Source organism: Molossus molossus, unplaced genomic scaffold, assembly GCF_014108415.1.
Source record: "Molossus molossus isolate mMolMol1 unplaced genomic scaffold, mMolMol1.p scaffold_m16_p_3, whole genome shotgun sequence".
In the NCBI taxonomy this organism is placed as follows: Eukaryota; Metazoa; Chordata; class Mammalia; order Chiroptera; family Molossidae; genus Molossus; species Molossus molossus.
The window spans coordinates 92,532,075-92,550,161 of record NW_023425366.1 but is presented as its reverse complement, the minus strand read 5'-3'; positions in this window follow the sequence as shown (position 1 = coordinate 92,550,161).

Here is an 18,087-nt window from a genome sequence, read left to right as displayed (position 1 = left end):
TATTTCATAGAATTGGTTTCTTGAGATTAGGAAAACTTCACACAGCCTATCTGGATGTATGTTTGAATGTCCTCTATCATCTGACCAAATTACACTACTGGACTCTAAGTTGGGTGTGAGCAGGAACGTGTCTATTTTTTTCACCTGTGTGTAGCCTGTGTTAAACCTCCTGAGTAAATATTCAATAAAGAAATGCAGAATGTTGAATGAATCTATCAAAGACTTAGATAGCTCTGGCTACAGGGAATTCATTACTGTTCACGGAGGCCCAGTCCATCTGGCAGTTCCGATTGCTGAGAGCTGTCTTTTATAATGATTGGACTCTCCGTCACCTCTTCCCACTCATTTGTTCCATTTTAGCCCTTAAGGTGTCTAGAGTTGCTCTGACACATGACAAACCTTTAAATATCTGAGTTGACCCTCAGGCCCCAATCCCTCCACCTGGCATCTGAGCTCTGCTTCTGCAGATGAACATCCCTATTTCCCAACAGACATAGATCTGAGTGTCCCCTGTGCTCTCACATGCTCACTTCTGAGCATGCTCCAGATGAGCACCTTTGCCTAGTACACAGGATGGTTCAGGGAAGGCCTGACCTGCATGGGATATTCATTTATGCATCCTAGAGTCTATTTATGACATTTGTTAGCAAAGTGAGTTTTTATGTTTTTGGAGGAATAATTTTTTTTTTTTTTTTAGCTTTTCAGAAAGAACTTCTTTTTTAGTTTTAACAAAACTCTGCCTCTGCAGGAGGGAAATTAAATGGGAGATATTTATTATCTAGGAGGTAGCGTTAATCTGCTAATAGTCCACTTGTTGTGCTTTGTTTCCAAGTTGACTTATTTAGATAAGTAAATTTTTGAGATAATTTGTCTCTTTGTGAAGCTTAAACTTGGAGAGTTAGATGGAGGGTCTCTCCCCTGGATGAATAAAAACCCCATGATCATATCAATAGATGCTGAAAAAGCATTGGACAAAATCCAGCATCCATTTCTGGTAAAAACACTCAGCAATGTGGGAATAGAGGGATCATATCTTGCCATAATAAAGGTCATATATGAAAGACCTACAGCCAACATCATACTCAATGGACAGAAACTAAAAACATTTCCATTAAGAACAGGAACAAGACAGCGATGTCCACTTTCGCCACTCTTATTTAACATAGTACTGGAAGTCTTAGCCACAGCAATCAGACATGAGGAAAAAATAAAAGGGATCCAAATTGGAAAGGAGGAAGTGAAACTGTCATTATTTGCAGATGACATGATATTATACATAGAAAACCCTAAAGACTCCATCAAAAATCTACTAGACTTAATAAATGAATTTGGCAAAGTAGCAGGATACAAAATTAACCTCAAGAAATCGACAGCATTCTTATACACCAATGATGAACTCACAGAAAGAGAAACTGAAAAAACAATCCCATTTATCATTGCGGTAAAAAAAATTAAGATATCTAGGAATAAACTTAACCAAAGAAGGAAAGGACCCATTTCCAGAAAACTACAAGACATTGAGAAAAGAAATAGAGGAAGATATAAAAAAGTGGAAGCACATACCTTGTTCATGGATTGGAAGAATTAACATCATTAAAATGTCCATACTACCCAAAGCAATCTATAGATTCAATGCAATCCCCATCAAAATACCAATGACATATTTCACAGAACTAGAACAAACACTTCAAAAGTTCATATGGAACTAAAAAGGTCCCCGAATAGCCACAGCAATTTGGAAAAAGAAGGACAAAGTAGGTGGGATCACAATACCAGATATCAGGTTATACTACAAAGCGACTGTAATCAGAACAGTCTGGTACTGGCACAAGAACAGGCATATAGACCAGTGGAACAGAACTGAAAACCCAGAAATGGACCCAAGGCAATATGCTCAATATTTGACAAAGGTGGCAAGAGCATACAGTGGAGTAAAGACAGCCTCTTTAATAAATGGTGTTGGGAAAACTAGACAGCTACATGCAAAAAAATGAAACTAGACCATCAACTTACACCATACACAAAAATAAACTGAAAATGGATAAAAGACTTAAATGTGACCCGTGAATCCATAAAAATTCCAGAAGAAAATGTAGGCAACAAAATTTCGGACATCATATGCAGCAGAATTTTCAGTGATATATCACCGAAGGCAACAGAAACAAAGGAAAAAATAAACACATGGGACTACATCAAACTCAAAAGCTTCTGCACAGCAAAAGAAACAATCATCAAAATGGAAAGGCAACCCACTGTATGGGAGAACATCATTGCCAATGATGTATCAGATAAGGGGTTAATTTCCAATATATATAGAGTGCTCATACAACTCCACAAAAGGAAGACAAAGAACCCAATTAAAAAATGGGCAGAGGAGCTGAATAGACACCTCTCCAAACAGGACATACAAATGGCCAAGAGACATATGAAGAAATGCTCAACATCACTAATCATCAGAGAGATGGTAATTAAAACAACAGTGAGGTATCACCTCACACCTGTCAGAATGGCCGCCATCAACAAATCATCAAACAACAAGTGTTGGCGAGGGTGTGGAGAAAAGGGGACTCTAGTACACTGCTGGTGGGAATGCAGACTGGTGCAGCCAATATGGAAAACGATATGGTGTTACGTCAAAAAATTAAAAATTGAACTGCCATTTGACCCAGTGATCCTGCTTCTAGGAATATACCCTAAGAAGCCTGAAACACCAATCAGGAAGATTATATGTACCCCCTTGTTCATAGCAGCACTATTTGCAATAGCTAAGATCTGGAAACAGCCCAAGTGTCCATCAGTAGACGAATGGATAAAAAAGCAGTGGTACATATACACAATGGAGTACCATGCAGCTGTAGGAAAGAAAAATCTCTTATCCTTTGAGACAACATGGAGAGACCTTGAAAGTGTTATCCTGAGTGAAATATGCCAAGCAGAGAAGGACAAATACCACATGATCTCACTTATATACGGAATATAATGAACATAACAGTCTGAGGAATACGGTAGACCCAGAAACATGGAAGTAGGGCACAGACTGACATCCCTCAGAAGAGGGGGTGGGGGGTGGTGGGAAGAGATAAACCACAGAACTTATATGCATGAATACATAATCAATAGACATGGACAACAAAGCCGGGGACGGGGCGGGGGTGGAGTGGGGACGGGAGTGCCAATGGGGTAAAAAAGAAGAAACTTCTGTAACAAAAAAATAAAAAAATTTTAAAAAAAAAGAAAGAAAAAGAAAAAATAAACAAATAGGACCACATCAAACTAAAAAGCTTTTGCATAGCAAAGAAAACCATCAACAAAACAGAAAAACAACCTACTGAATGGGAAAAGTTATTTGCCAGTGATATATCCAATAAGGGGATAATATCCAAAATTTATAAAGAACTCCTATAACTCAACGCCAAAAAACAAACAATCCAATTAGAATGTGGAAACAGGATCTAAATAGACAGTTCTCCAGAGGACATACAGATGTCCAATAGACATATGGAAACATCATCAGAGAAATGCAAATTAAAATCACAATGAGTTATCACCTTACACATGTCAGAGTGGCTATCATCAATCAACAAACAAGTGTTGGTGAGGAAGTGGTGGAAAGGGAACCCTCATGCACTATTGGTGGGGTTGCAAATTGGTACAGCCATTATGGAAAACAGTGTGGAGGTTCTTAAAAAATTAAAATAGAGCCCTGACCAGTTTGGCTTAGCGGTTAGAGTGTCGGCTCGTGGTCCAGAGGGACCTGGGTTCGGTTACCGCTAAGGGCACGTACTTTGGTTGCAGTTTGTCCCTGGCCCTGGCTGGGTTGTGCGGGTGGCAACCACTCAATGTGTCCCTTTCACATCGATGTTTCTCTCTCTCTCTCCCTCCCTCCTACTCTATCTGAACAAAAAATGGAAAAATGTCCTCAGGTAAGGATACAAAAAAAAAAATTAAAATAGAACTGCCTTATGACCCAGCAAATTCTACTTTAAGTACAGTGATACCTCGGTTCTCGAACGCCTCGGTTTTCGACCAAATGGAGATTCGAGAAACTTTTGTCTCGGAATCCGAACAAATATTTGGAACTCGAACTTCCGAGATGAGCCGAGTTGAGCCGAATGGCGTTCATTCGGCCCAGCGCGCCTTGCTCGCGTCATCAGTGTGAGTGCAGAGAGAGTCACGCTTTGTGGAGTCACGCTTTCCTATTGGTTTCATTGCTTCGGTTCTCGAACAATTCGGTTCTCGACCGTCCTCCTGGAACGAATTATGTTCGAGAACCGAGGTATCACTGTATTTATTTATTTAAATGTGTAAGTTTTTTTAAAAAATGTTGTTATTGATTTTTTAGAGAGAGAGGAAGGGAGCGAGAGAGAGAAACATCGATGTGAGGGAGAACCTTTGATCGGCTTCCTCCTGCACGCCGCCTGCTGGGGATCGGGCTGGCAACCTGGGCATGTGCCCTGACCAGGAATTGACCTGGGGCCTCTCAGCCCATGGGAGGGCGCTCAATCCACTGAACACACTGGCTTGGCACACTAAGTATTTATTCAAAGCAATCTAAAACACTAATTCCAAAAGATATATGCACCCATATGTTCACAGCATTATTTACAATAGCCAAGATATGCAAGCAACCCAGGTGTTCATCAATAGAAGAGTACATTAAAAATCCACTCTTCTATTACAATAAAATATTATTCGGCCATAAAAAGAATGAAATCTTGCCATTTGTGACAGCATGGATGGACCTAGTGCTAAGTAGAACAAGTCAGACAGAAAAACACAGTACCACATGATTTCACTTATACGTGGAATCTAAAGAACAAAGTAAATCAACAAACAAAATAGAAACAGACTCATAGATACAGAGAACATTTCGATAGTTTCCAGAGGAGAGGGGAGTCGGTGGGCTGGGTAAAAAAGGTGAAGGGATTGCCCTGGCCGGTTTGGCTCAGCGGTTAGAGCGTCGGCCTGCGGTCCAGAGAGACCCAGGTTCGGTTCCCGCTAAGGGTATGTACCTCGGTTGCAGTTTGTCCCTGGCCCTGGTTGGTCATGCAGGTGGCAACCACTCAATGTGTCCCTTCACGTGGATGTTTCTCTCTCTCTCTCTCTCTCTCCCACTCTATCTGAACAAAATATCAAAAAAAAAAAAAAAGGTGAAGGGATTAAGAAGTACAAATTGGTAGCTACAAAATAAGTCTTTGGGATGTAAAGTACAGCATAGGGACTGTCGTCAATAATATTGTTATAATTATGTATGGTGCCAGGTGGGTACTTGATATATCAGGGCATCACTTTCTAAAGTATATGACTGTCTAACCACTACGCTGTACACCTGAAACTAATACAAAATAATATTGATTGTAAACTGTAATTAAATAAAATAGCCCGGCTAGTATGGTTCAGTGGTTGAGCATCGACTCAAGCACAAGAGGTCGCTGGTTGGATCCCTAGCTAGAGCACATGCCCAGGTTGTGGGCCCCATCCCCAGTGGGGCTGCATACAGGAGGCAGCCAATCGATGTTCTCTCTCATCGATATTGCTATCTCTCCCTCTCCCTTCCTCTCTCTCTAAAATCAATAAAGAAATATTATTAAAAAAAATAATAATAAAAAACCCAAGTTGCTGTAAGCAAAATGTTATGCCAGTAGCAGCCTCATACATGGTGTTATCCCATCTGCTCATTACATCACTTTCTCTTGTGCTAGATTTAATCCTGTGTTGTTTTGTACGTAACATGCTCTTCTACAGGCTTGTAGGAGCAATAGGCTATACCATATAGCCTAGGTATGTAGTAGGTTATACCATCTAGGTTTGTGCAAATGCACCTGTAAAGTTCGCACAGTGAAATTGCCTAACGACACATTTCCCAAAACATAGCCTTGTTGTTAAGCAGCACATGAGTATACGTGGATTTCTCAAGACCCTGCCTACATCCTTTTCCTTATGACCCAGCTTACTATATCACAGTAAAAAGTCTTAGTCTTGCCCTGGCCGGTTTTGCTCAGTGGTTAGAGCTACGGCCTGCGGTCCAGAGAGACCCCGGTTTGGTTCCCGCTAAGGGCACGTACCTTGGTTGCAGTTCATATGGGTGGCAGCCACTCGATGTGTCCCTTTCATGTCAATGTTTCTCTCTCTCTCTCTCTTCCTCCCACTCTATCTGAACAAAAAACGGAAAAATGTCCTCAAGTGAGGATAAAAAAAAAATTTTAGTCACGTGTTCAACTATGTGCTGAGTTCCCATGAGTCCTTTTGGTGGCTCTCTGAGTGAGGGTGGTCTTGGGGATCACTGACACAATTCCCTTTGTTTTAGTACTCTTCCTCCTATATCCTTGTTTTAACCCTACAAGATTTCAGCAAAAGGATAAAAGGGAAGTGGTTTTGAAAAGCTAACTGGAAAATAAAATATTGATCTCGAAGATCTAATGTAATAAAAATGCGTCAATCCGTTTAGAACTCAGGGAGCCAGTTTATCAGTTGTAGAAAAATTATTTATATACTTTGCACTTAGAAAATATGAACTTTCCAAAAAAAAAAAAAGGAATGATTTCTTAGGCTTTCACTAGCATTAAAAAAAATAGTAGTTTCACTGAGATATAATTCATATACCATGAAATTCACTCTATTAAAGTTTACAATTCAGTGGTTTTAGTCCCACTACACAGAATTGTGCAGCTATCATCACTAATCCAGGAACATTTTCATCACCAGAAAAAGAAACTTTGTAACGATTAACAGTCAATTTTTGTTGTTTTCCCCCCCAAGTCCCTGAGAACCACTAATCTAATTTCTATCTCTATAGATTTGCCTATTCTGGACATATAAATGGAATCATGTGGTCTTTGGTAACTAGCTTCTTTCATCAACGTTGTGGCTTATAACAGTACTTTATTTATTTTTATGGCCAGATAATATTCCATTCTGCAGATATACCACGTTTTATTCATCAGTAGATGGACATTTGGGTAGTTCCTACTTTTTAGCTATTATGAGTAATACCGCTATGAATATCCATGCACATGTTTTGGCATGGACATGCAACTTCGCTTCTCTTGGGTATATACTTAGGAATGGAATTAATGGATCATATGATAGCTCTATGTTTAATTTTTTGAGGAATTGCCAAACTGTTTTCCAAAGGGGTAGAACCATTTTGCATTCGCACCAACAACGCAGGAGGGTTCCAGTTCCTTCCTCTACATGCTTACCAACATTTGTTATTTTCTGTCTTTTCAAGTTTAGTCATTCTAATAGCTGTGAAGTGGTATCTCATTGTGGTTTCAACTTGCATTTTCATAATGACTTATCATGTTCAGCACCATATTGCATCTTATTGCCCTTTATATATCTTCTTTTTAGAAAAAGCTATTCAAATCCTTTTCCAATTTTTAAATGTGTTGTTTTTTATTACTGAGTTATAAAAATTATCTATATATTCTGGATACTATGCCTTTATCAGGTAAATAATTTGCAAATATTTTTTTCCATACTGTGGATTGTCTTTCACTTTCTTTCTTTTTCTTTATTGATGTTCGAGAGAAAGGAAGGGAGAGGGGGAGATAGAAACATCAATGAGAGAGAACATCAATTGGCCGCCTACTGCATGCCCCCCACTGGGGATTGGGCCCACACCCTGGGCATGTGCCCTGACTGGGAGTCAAACTGGCGACCTCTTGGTTCATGGGTTGACATTCAACCAGTGAGCCACACCAGCTGGGCTTTCACTTTCTTGATGGTGTCCTTTGTATTTAGTTTTGATGAGGTCCAATTTATTTATTTTTTTATAGTTCATGCCTTTGGTGTCATACCCTACTCTCACATCCAATTTTAATCACCCTGCTTACTTAGGAGGTCAGCTTCCACTGGCCCCCTGACTGCATCACTCCACGATGGGAGGAGCTGGGGTGGGAGGAGCCGGAGGAGAGCGAGGCAGCAATAACGCTGGTTTCAGTTTTAGGATTGAGTTCAGCTCTTCTATCATGGGAATAAAGTATCTAATCATTCCAAGGCTCAGTTTCCTATCTGGAAAAGGGGGTCATAACAGTTTCTATTTCGTAAGTTACAGTGAAGTTTGAATTAGCAAATTTGTGAAAAAAGCTTGGCATGTACCTGGCACACAGTAGACGTCGAATAAATGTGAAGTTGTCATTGTTAGTAAGATGTTGTTAACGAAATCTGGACTTAACCAAGAATTATCTAACAGAACTAAAGAATCACTGCTCCTAACCGTGCATTTCTGAAAGGCAGCTGGTAGTACATAAAGCTGTAGCTCTGCTTACGGTATGTAGCCTTGGGGCACCATGGAAAAACCTGATAGGCACACAGCAGAAGAAATTTATTTCTATTGAATTCAGGAATAAACAATGCTGTTGCTCTTTGGGATCCAAAAATGAGCCCCGGTCCAAAAAACTGTGGTGTCAGCATAACTGAATGTTTCATCACAGCGTGTGCTTACTATTATTTGTAATTAATTAAGGGCCATTTATATAAGTACTTGGACATTAACAAAACTCCTTCCCTGTCACCTAGATGTAAGACTTTAAGAAAGGTCACTTGATATTGCAGTTAAATATTTACCATGCTTTACAGCATTACCTCGGAACTTTCATGTTCATGATCTAATCATTTGGTGTTCACAAGTACAGAGTAGTTTAGGGCCACAGTGAAACACCCTCTGTTTTATTATAGTCAATCTAGATACTGGTGAAAGTTCAAAGTCAAATCATCTGCAGAAACTGCTACTGCATGGCAGGTGGACAGATAAACAAGGTACCTTTCAATAGAGATATACTTATTAATACTTAATAGGAAGAGGCCTTGAAAAAAAAACTTTTGTTTAAACAACGCAGTGTAAAATGTTGCCACTTTATTCATCATCAAAAGTTAAACTCTCGGTCATTAATTGGCATCATTTCATTTCCTAATGTGGACAATTTAAAAAATATTTATTTAACAAATATTTAAAAAACCCTTTTGAAAAATAACATAATAATCCTGTGCTGTCATACATTTACTTTAAGTTAACCTACATGGTTTTCTATTTTTGTTATTATCTTAATTTGCAATGTAAAAAAAAAACCCCACTTAGGGATTACAACACCTTAGGGGGAATACAAAATAAACAAGTAGTTCTCCTACTATAAATGTGGCAATTCAGGAGCTGATGTAGAAGAAAGATGTCACTAATGGGAGAATGACAGTGGAACGAAATGAAAAGAAGAAAACGTAATCATTCCCCAGGCTGATAAGGCAGCTTGGGAGATGGCAGCCTGAGTTAGAAGTCGGCCACAGGTGTTTTAAGTAACACTTAGGCAGTGCTTCTATATGCGAGGTGGTCTCCTGAGCACCTCACAAGTATGGTACCTCCCTCAGTCCTTACAACAATCCTGGGAGGCAGGAGCTACCACTCAGCCCTCAGCAGGAGAGGAAACCGAGGTCCAGACGTGCCAGCCACTCAGATGACATGGGAACCCATGGAGTCTGGCTGCGGAGTTGGACTTCTTAACTAATCTTCCGTGCTACTTACTTCTCAACTCAAATAGGAATTATTGGTGGAGTAGCTTTTGGATTTCTGGAATCACTTAAAAAAAAACACACCCAAAAAAACACCTCTAAAATGTGGGATATAATGTAGATAACAAAAAGATTCAATAATTTTTTTCTCTTTTTTAAGAAAGAAAATATAGATGCTACCACCTTGATCTATGTTTTGCTCTAAAATTCAGTTCTACATTAAGTGTATGTCATATACTCTAATATATATGGGCTATATGATACGGTCATTGTGGATAATGACAATATGGATGTTCCCCCAAAAATGATGTCTTTGTAGAGGGTACATTTCATTTCCATATTTTCTAGGAATCAGTCATTTTGGAAATACCTTTCCATACCATCATAACAATTTCTTATTTATATTTGTTAACTGTTAGTAAGTAATATCCCATTTCCTGATAAGAACTACTGATGATAATATTTGGAAAATTGGTCTTGGTTGAAAAATACATCTTTATGTTAACAACAGCTACTGGAGCAAACTCAGTTTCTTCTTTTTTTTTTTTATCCTCACCCAAGGATATTTTTGGATTTATCTTCAGATAGAGCAGGAGGGAGAGAAGGAAGAAGAGAGAGAGAGAGAAACATTGATGTGAGAGAGACACATCGATTGTGCTGCCACCTGCATGACCCCAACCTGGGCCGGGGACAAACTGCAACCAAGGTACATGCCCTTAGTGGGAACCGAACCCGGGACTCTCTGGTCTGCGGGCCGACGCTCTAACCACTGAGCCAAACCAGCCAGGGCTAGACTTAGTTTCGTAGGGCCTGGAGCTCATACAATGTGGGGCATTTCTTTAAGGAAAACAATACAAAATTAGGTGCAAACAGTGAATATTGACTAAGAAGAGAGTCATTCAAGCAATGGGCCCTGACGTTTCAGCTTTACTAGCTTCATGGTAAATTTACCACTTCAGATAGCAACTAAAGTACATTGTTTAATGTACCATAAGAGTAAGTATAAAATAACACCTGAAAAGAATTCTTTGTTTTTTTCCCCCTACGAAGAGCTTGTAATTGAAATTTTATGTGTATTCCCTCATTTGAGTCCCCCTCCTTTTTCAGCTTTCCACTGTCTGGAAAAATCCTGTTCACAGTAGCTCCACTTTGTGAGAGGAGGAAAAGCTGAGGGTCAGTAATTTTCTCCAGGTCACGGAAGCCTGTCAGGCCCGGGCGCTTTCCACTGTACTTTCTGTATATGAATTAGGAGAAAAAATATTTTGAGTCAGATAAGAAGAAGCCTCTTCTCCCAGTGTCTTTTTTTTTGTTGTTAAATTGATTTTTTTAGAGAGGAAGGGAGAGAGAAACATCAATTGGCTGCCTCCTGCACGCCCCCTGCTGGGGATCGAGCCCACAACCCAGGCATGTGCCCTGACCGGGAGTTGAGCCGGGACCTCTCAGTCCATGGGACTTCGCTCAGTTCGCTGAGGCACACCAGCTGGGCCCTCCCAGTGTCTTTATTCTTATTTTACTGGAGAAGACACAAAGGTTGGAGAAATTCACAACAAAGGCAAAGCACAAACTCTCCAATTCCTGAACATAGAACATTGTTCAACCTCGTACACCGGCAGCAATGTTGGAAAAGGTTTCATTTAGATGTGAGATGAACTTCACCATTTGAACCTATCTTTTTTGTAGAGATAATCACTGCCCCCCCCCCCCCAATCTGGCTCTGACTAAGTCATTTATAAATTATGAAGGAATGCATGGGGGTAATCAAACCAACAGGAAATAACCCTTTGAGTTTGACACAGGGTTGTGTGGATTATGACTTCCAGCTCTGTTTCTCTAGTGACACGCCACCTCCCTTGCGACTATACTACTAGTTCACAATTCTTGAGTCCTCCTCCTTGCCAGCCACCATGTGTTACTCACACCTAATCCTCAACAGTGTCCTAAGAGGTAGGTGTTACCTTACACATGAGCAGACTGAGGTTTAGAAAGAGTCGATAACTGGACGAAGGTGACAGCAAGGGCTGGAGGTGTGATCAGATACAGGTCTGAGAACTCCCCGACCACCGCCCTTCCACCGCCCCCCACCTTTCAGATTAGAGAGAGGTGGTAGTTTGGGTGTCAGCCACCGCTCCTGTGGCGGCCGGCCTCCGAGGTGGCCCCACAGGATCTCCCCCTGGGGACTCTCCCCCTCCTCTCCTGCCCTTTCACACGGAACGCCCACGGCTGGCCTCTGAAAACAGGATGTTGCAAAAGTGCCCCATCCTGTGGATCACGCCCCGTTCGAGGGCGATGTCATTCCAGGCAGAGAGGGAGCAAGCGTGGAGGCGTGAAGATACCAAGTCTGTGGCGTGTGTGAGGGATTATTTATGAAATTAAAAATCGATGCTTTATTAAATTAAATTCTTATTTCTTTCATATCGACTTTAATTCAATTTTACAGTAATTAGGTTTCTTTTAAAACTTAATTCAATGTGAAATTAAGTTAAAATTAAGTGTATGCTTACACTTACGGAAAATGAAACGTCAGCCTCTATGGCTCCCTGTAGCCTTTTAATTGTGTAATTTTTTCCCCTCTCTTCTCGTGGCGAGGATAAAACACAGGGGACCGACATCAGCTCAGACTGCATGATAAACCCCCTGAACAGTGAGAAGGTCCTGGCTCCCGACTCGGAGGTGTGAGTGGCCCTGCATGGAGCAGGTCTCGACTCGTGCGCCCTGGCTGTTCTGCTGAGCTCCAGCCTTCCTGGGGTGAGCAGCACCCCCGCAGGGCCAGCCTTGCTTGTCAGCTCAGGGGAGCTCCTTTACCCGTCACCCAGCACCGTTTATTCGCCCATCCGACATTTACCGATGTGTACTTCGCCAGGGGCTGTGCTGAGGGAGGGTTGGAAACCACAGGCAGCAGAGTGAGGAAGAGAGAGAGCTAAGAACAGCAGCGATTTGCTGTGGGCTAGATCCTGTAATGGGGTAAAGGATACTGCAAACCCAGGGGAAGGAAGACCGGTGTCAAGGTCGGCTCTCCCAAGGCAGTGATGCCTGGTTGAGTTTGGAAGGAAGCTCAGGATTTACTCTGCCAGAGCACTGGAGGCAAGGAAGAAGGTCCAAAGCTTGGAACAACGTGCATGGCTGGCGTGTGGTCTTCCTGGGGCACAAAGAGGGCAAGAGATGGGACCCAGGGAGCCAACCAGGTCACAAGGGTCCTCCTCAGAGTCCAGAGCACAACCCTGTGGGAAACATGAGCACATGTCTACAAAGTCACTGTTCCTACTTCCAGGTTTCTTTTCCCTGTGGCAGGAGCACGCCTGGAGCGAGGCTTGTTCACGGCACATTGCTCTGCCACATGGGCTTATTGGAGGGAGTGAGGTAGGTTTCTTGTTCTCCAGTATCATACTGGCAGCTATTAGTTCTTCACATTAGGCAAAGTTTATTTTGTTTCACCAAGTCTTTGAAATGTGCAGTTTCTCTCTAGATCTAAGTATCGCAGCGTGGGGATGAACAGGACACGGGCTGCGGGAAGTGATCGTTTGGGGAGGTAGGCTAATCATTTCATCTTCAAGGGGCATGCACACTGCCCGCCTCCCATAGAAGCCTGGGCGTGTGTCTGTCACCACAGAGACTGCAGCCCCGGGAAGCAGGAGCTGGGTCTTCAGACACTTATTTACTCCACAAGGGTCTCTTTTCACCGCAGAGTTTCTTCTGTGTGCTAGGTGCTGGGGATAGAGAGGGAAAGATGGATGCCTAGCCTCTAAGAGCTTTGGGTGATAATTGTAGCACCCATAATTCCTCTATGGGTCTCCCCCACTGTCTTATGAACCCACAGCAAGCATTCGAACATTTGCTGTGTGCCAAGCACTTCCTATATTATCTCATTTACTACTTTCCACAATTCAATGATTATACCCATTTGCAGTTGAAGTAAGTGAGGCACAGAGAGATTGCACAGCTAGTAAGTGATGAAACCAGATGTGTGCAGCAGACAGTCCTCCCTATACAGAGCACCCTTACACAGAGATTCCTAAGTATTCCATAACTCTGTTAAATGAAATCGCCCATCCTACTTGTTAATTCACCACTTCTCAAAAGTACATAGGGTAAATACCCTTGCCTTTTTTTTTTCTTTTATTGATTTTTAGAGAGAGAAGAAGGGAGAGGGAGAGAGAGATAGAAACATCGATGAGAGAGAACATCTACTGGCCACCTCCTGCATGCCCCCCAGTGGGGATCGGGGGCATGTACCCTGACCGGGAATTGAACTGGTGACCTCTCTTGGTGCATGGGTTGACACTCAACCACTGAGCCACACCAGCTGGGTAAATAACCTTGCCTTTTTACATATAAATTGAAATGAAACCCATAGAATCACATAACAAACCAGTATAAAACTGAGTCCCAGGTAGGTCTCCTTAACCTTGCTTATTCACACAAAGTAGCGTACCTATTTCTAACACCAGTGTCCCCTCTGCAGTTATAAATGTCACCCTGGGTGAGATGAAGAAACTGAACTCAATGACTCTTGAAGATGGACTTGATTTTTGGAAATAGTCCAAATAATTTGAAGCCAAGCCCGGTGTGTACATTGGGCAGGGAGTTGTATAATGCTTGTTCTGGTCATGTTTCAGGCTGTGCTTTTCCTTGCACTAATTGTGTCTTAATTTTGCCCTACAGCAATAACACAAAGCTTCTTTTTCTTTTCTGTCACTTGGTTTCTCATCTAAACAGTGCAGAGAATAATCTCCACAATCCATCTACCGCAGTGAAAAGCCACAGAGGTTTATAAGGCCACATCTGTAAAAAGTTCCCATGAGTAAGCCAGGGTGCAAATAGAAGAGACTGTTCCTATTATGACTGCCAGACAATACAGAAACTCTCATTCATCACACAGGGACTTCTTGGAGGTGGTTCCCAATTTGCCCCCATGTAGCTCCTCCTAGTTACTCCTGGGGGCAACTCCTGGGGCTTCAGTTCAAATTACACTGGTCTGGTTCTGTTTCTGTTAAACACAGGAGGGGGGTGTGGAGAGAGAAAGGAAGAGCGAGAGTGAGAGCGAGAGCGAGAGCGAGAGAGAGCGAGAGCGAGAGAGAGAGATGAAGGGATGTAAATGAAGCTGGTTGATTTTTTAAAAATCTGTTACCTTAAATAGTTCTTGAACTCATCCAAAATAGATTTCTATGAGGTTTTAAAATTTTACTTAAAAAGTGAGCCAAAGAGTAAAGCATATAGGTTATTAAATTGACAATTTTAGGTATTCTGAAAATGAAGTGAACACAGATCAAAAACATTTTTATAAAATGAATGCTTTTATAAGTATTTTCAGAATTGCCAAAAGCGAGGGACTGGTAACAGGCAGTTGCTTACAACTCCGCAGGGGAGTTCGCCCCGCCGGCAGATCCCTCGGTTCCTCAGCAGCACGGCCGAGTGCACAGCCCGTGCCAAGTTCAACACACACAGGCACAGGTCTGAGAACACAGGCAGTGAAGAGGTTGGAATCGGGGCCAGTCCAGGTTCTGTAGGCCTGAAGCTTATACAACTGCAGGCTCTTCTTTAAGAAAGACTATGAATAAAAAATTAGTACAGAAGTGAATATTTATTTAGAATGAAGAAAGAAATAAAATTATTAATTTGAAAAAGCTGCCCTGGCTGGTGTGGCTCAGTTGATTAGAATGTCGTGCCATATACTGAATGGTTGTGGGTTCAATTCCCGGGCAGGTCAGGGCACATACCTAGGTTTTGGGTTTGAGCCTCGTTGGGGTGGGTATGGGAGGCAGACAATCGATGTTCTCTCTCTCTCTCTCTCTCATCTCCCTTCTCTCTGAAATCAATAGGCATATCTCGGGTCAAGATGAAATAATTAAAGAAATAAATAAATAAAAGAAAAAGCTGACAAAGTCCATAAACATCTCCAAGTCCAGAAAAATAATGTAATACTCTTATGAACTGACTGCCTAATGTACTCTATGATCTTTTCTTACAATTTTTAGCTGATACTAATTGATCTCTTTATATGGCAATAATTTTGTAATGTATTCAATACATTAAACAAAAGATAAGTTAGTCTTTTCTCTAGGAAAACATTTATTTTTTTTATTGATAGGGCAGACATTTTTTTTATCCTCACCCGAGGACATTTTTCGATATTTTGTTCAGATAGAGTGAGAGGGAGAGAGAGAGAGAGAGAGAGAGAGAGAAACATCGACGTGAAAGCAACACATCGAGTGGTTGCCACCCACACGACCCAACCAGGGCTGGGGACAAACTGCAACCAAGGTACGTGCCCTTAGCGGGAACCGAACCCGGGTCTCTCCAGACCACAGGCCGACGCTCTAACCGCTGAGCCAAACCGGCCAGGGCGGGCAGACATTTTTTTTAGATTTAATCAGTCTTGATAATATCATGCATGCTAAGATGTGGTTTACTATGTAACACACACAGAGGCAATGGCTGTTTTCAGTATTCCTTTGGGTTTGTGTCCCATAAACACAGGAGTTCTAAATTGTGCAATTAGCATTAACATTTCTGGTGCTCTTATAATTATGTCAGCTGCACTATTGCATGTATCATTCTAGCAGGAGAGACTTGGCGTTTCTGTTTTGACTTGGCGTTAATGAGACTGGAGTACACGTACAACGTACACAGCTGATGACTGGCAGAATTTGCCAGAGACCGGGTTCTGGTTCCATACATTTCCAGTCTTGTTTACCTTCCGTTGCCCGGGGTAAACTGCCTTAGTGGGTGCTGAGAGTATTCCTGGACGCCAGGGTGACTGGCAATAACTTATGTGCACATAGAAACGATCGTAAATCACGTAAACATCTTTTCACTAGTCCCCAACTCAGTGTATCTCCAAACAATTCCCCCTGAGCTCAGAATGTCACAAATGCCCTGGGCTCCTGGACTAGAGGGATCATGTGACAGAAGGAACATTGGAGTGCAGGGAGACAGCAAGCATAATCGCAGTGAAAGTATTGTCTGAAAAGTTTATAAAAAACTTATGACCGTGCGAAGGGGCCTTTATAAGGGAAGTGGACGCTCAAGCTTCATTTGTTTTATATAAACAAACCCCTGATAGCAGAACATTCATATGTGGTTCAGATGGGATATGGTCCCAACAAATAAGAAAAGGCTGCTAGTTCTGAGGGATGGACGAAGGAGGCCACAGGGAAGTTAGCCAGACCTTTCAGGAGATACATCTTGAAAGACAAATAGGAACTTTTCAGGCAGTCAAGGTGGATTTCAAGTATGTTCAAAAGCCTGATGACAGGATAGCGCATGTATGTGGAGAGACTGCTGAGCGTTTTGTGTGAGGGGACTGTGGGGAAGTGTCCGGTGAAATTGGGGAAAGATGCTGTAGATCTCGTCTCTCTTGGCAATGATAGCTGCTGGGAAGTTCTTTTCCTTCCTGCTGGGAAAATTCTAACCCTTCTATCTAAGTCTCCTGTTCCTCTGTGCTTTGCCTCCTTATTCTAACACCTACGGCCCTTCTCTACACCCTGATGCCTTCACGCTGCCTGCCTCTGGCAGCCCCCTCCCGCTCCTCTTCGAGGTCTGCAGAGCTCACAGGTGTGCCCCCCCCCCAGGCCCCTAAGACCAGATTTACTCTGTTCGCTGAAATCCCTGCTGCACACTTAGGACAAATACCATTTTATATCCTCTCAAGACAGATCTGCTACCTCCTCATCCCTGCTGCTGAGGAAGCAGCTCATTTCTCAGAATTCAGCCTCCCTCCAGCTTCTAAACATCACCCTGATCCCCGTAACTGCAGTGAACGGGAGCTGAGGCCTTGGGCTTTCTCAGTGACATGGGCCATGGTTCCGCATCCACACATTCTTGGTCTTCAGGTCCCAAACAGTGCTCCTGGCCTTTCCCTAATAGCAGGGCAAGCGGGCTTGGCTAAGAAAAGGCAAAGAAAGTCGGTTTGGGAGGGGACAATGGAAGGGGAGAAGGGCAAACGTTTTCTCTTTCATTCACAGGTGGTGGTGGGAGAGGAGAAGGAGGAGAAGTGGAGTCACTGGAGCCACTAAGTGGAGACGTGATGTGACTAGAGGCTGCCTTGGACCTGCCAAGGTGATTGTTGACTACAGCCTGGAGCGGTTCCCAAACCAGAGCACAGAGGAGGCTGAGCAGGTCTGGGCTGTCTCACTCTGGTCCCATATTCTAGCTTAGGGCTGCCTCACCTTTGACTTCTTTGGACCTTTGGACTATCTTGGACCTTGTTTGTGTCCCTGGAGCCCATAACTCCCCATTCTTCACGTTAGCACCATTGGGAAATTGTCACCTTTGCCTCAAATTGAAATAGACTGATACCCTAAGGAAATATTTTGCAAAAACAAATTTATTAAAAGCAATAGAGCTAATGGCTAATTTGCATAATAGTTCTCCAAAAGCCAGCTAGGTAATTTAATAAAAATTTATTATTTTTGTTTGTTGACTGACTAATTTATGGAACTATTAATTCTCCAGAGCCTTTTATAATCTACTTATAAAGCCTACAGCAATTCATGGTTTTCAAGACTGTCTGTTGTTCTGTGTATTTTGGGAATTCACAACTTCTTGTGAATTTTGAATGTGGAGGCACTATGCTCATTATAA